This window comes from Austrofundulus limnaeus, unplaced genomic scaffold (genome assembly GCF_001266775.1).
Source record: "Austrofundulus limnaeus strain Quisiro unplaced genomic scaffold, Austrofundulus_limnaeus-1.0 Scaffold1077, whole genome shotgun sequence".
In the NCBI taxonomy this organism is placed as follows: Eukaryota; Metazoa; Chordata; class Actinopteri; order Cyprinodontiformes; family Rivulidae; genus Austrofundulus; species Austrofundulus limnaeus.
Window position 1 is genome coordinate 99,321 of NW_013953479.1, and position 2,329 is coordinate 101,649.

Sequence of the window (2,329 nt, forward strand, 5' to 3'; positions counted from 1 at the left end):
TGATTTTCTAACATCACTGGTTACTATTCATCCTTTACGGAGCTTAAAGAAGATCTCACTTAAAATATCTCTTCATTTCTCTTTAAAGGAGGTACATGCAAAAACTTTGGCTAAACAAAAGAAAAAGGGAGATATTTACAAGTTCATATGGATGGTCCAGCCTTTCCATATGTAAGTCTGAAAAGACTTATTTAACCTTTAACATATTGTTCGACTCTGTGTGAGCAAACGTAACAACACAACTTCACTGTGAGTACCTCTTTGTACTAGTGTAGTTAGCATTTGTTAGTGGTTAGCTCTAGTCTGAACTGATGGTCAAGAAAAGTTAAAGGGGTTTAGTTTAAAGATGTTAGCTTAACYAATCTAAATAGTTGAGTTTATCAACCTTGATGTTAGATTCCTGATGAATCTTTAATGCTGAGATTTTTCTTTCTCAGGTGAGTCTTAAGTAATTTCTTTACTTGTTCGTTTGGACTCATTAAAATATTTCATCTGTAGCTCTGTGGCCTTTTTTTTAACGCTTCTAAAAACTCACAATAAGGCGTTTTTTTTTTCTTTCTTTGTCCTTATCATGAGAGAGTCTAGCTTATTAGCGAGACGATCTGTTCCAGACATCAGCGGTCTGGTTGTAAATTTCAGCAACGGTCTATATTGGTGCTGTTTAAAAACAATCATTTATTTCCCCCCTTTCTTTCTGAAGGGAAAACTTTTAGCAAGGCGGATCCTCGGATAAGCTTGTTCAGGCTTTTCCTACCTGGAGTGAGCACGTAGCTTCTAAGAACAGAATTGACAACTTCTTTGTGGTTATCAAAGCTTCTATGAGCTTTATTATTTCTTTATGATAATTAGCAACAAAGGGGTTTTCCTCAGCTTCCCTTTTCATGAACTCCTTTGCGTTTTTCTGATAAAACATCTGAGTTCAACTAAATTTACCTTCCCTGTCCTTATTCTGCTTTCATAAGAACARTCGTTAGAATATTTAATTAGCTACGTTAATCATTCCAACAGTGGTAACTTTCAGAGCATTGTGTCAGCACATGGCTGCTTTTAATTTTTCTCTGAGAAGAGTATCGTATCGCAGTCTTTTTTTTTCAGCTCGATATGATCTCATAATGTCGACTTTAATCTTCTTAGCATGCATTAAAAATCAAAACAGTTCTGTTTTATTTCTCCTTTAAAACTTTGGCCTTTTCCTAGCAAAGCTAGCAACACAAACACACATTCATTCACACTTTGAGAGTCTCAGTGCGTCCACTGGAGCCCTGTAGGTTTGAAAATTTGCATATCACTTTAATCAATCAAATGTCTACCATTTGATTGATATCCTCTGATATTTTTTTTCAAACTCTGAAGGTAGATAAGTGCACACTGTTTCTGCTTCTCGTTGTTTAAAGCATTGTTCAACATTTTAAAATTCACAGTTAATTCTTTTCAGTATCACTCAGTTAAAATTAGAAATCAGATAGATTGTCTCATCTATGTTATTCTAATTTGAAGTAGATAACTGTTTATAAAGACAGAAGCTGTCAATTTGAAACACATTCCTTTGCAAAAGAATGGGACAGAACACACACTAGTTTTAAACTAACCAAGATTAACTTTTGAAAATTAACTTGGATAATTTTAAACTAATTAAAGTTGAACAATTCTAGACAATAAGTAATTATTTACAAGGTACATTAAAACTAAGCATTTTAGAGTTGTGATTACAGAAGGGAGCTTTGATTAAACTGGTYTGAAGTCAAGCTGTGCAGCTGCTAAATGGGTTTTCACACTTAAAGCATACAGTTACTTTCCAGCAGTTTAAACCATGGAGTGTCAATGCGCGTGCATGAGCGAGGAGGTTAGTTGAGAAGATGCGAAATTGAACACAACACCTCGAACGGTCAGACTGTATCACAAAAGGCTGTAGAGACAAAGAGGCACGGAGACAAAGAGACAGGGAGTGGCTATTTACATACAGTTCAGTCGGAGTTGCGTGCGCGCGCACGTGCACACGACTGACTGGTCCGGTTCTGGTTCTGAACAGAACCGGCTGAATAACACACCAAACGGACTCACAACCTCAGATTATATACAGACAATAACAACAAGAACGATTTACCTTCTAAATCGCTATAAAGTCGTGGACTGGTTCCTACACGAGCGTGTAATATATTTTAAATATATTATATTTAAAATATATTGTTCCTCGGAGCACCACACTTCTTAATTCGATCAGATACTGACCCAGGAAAGAAATGAAAAACTGTAACTTTATTGTGATCAGTCTCAGAATAAGTTTACCTACATTGAGTTCTTGCTTATCAAGATTAGCATTTCTCATCAA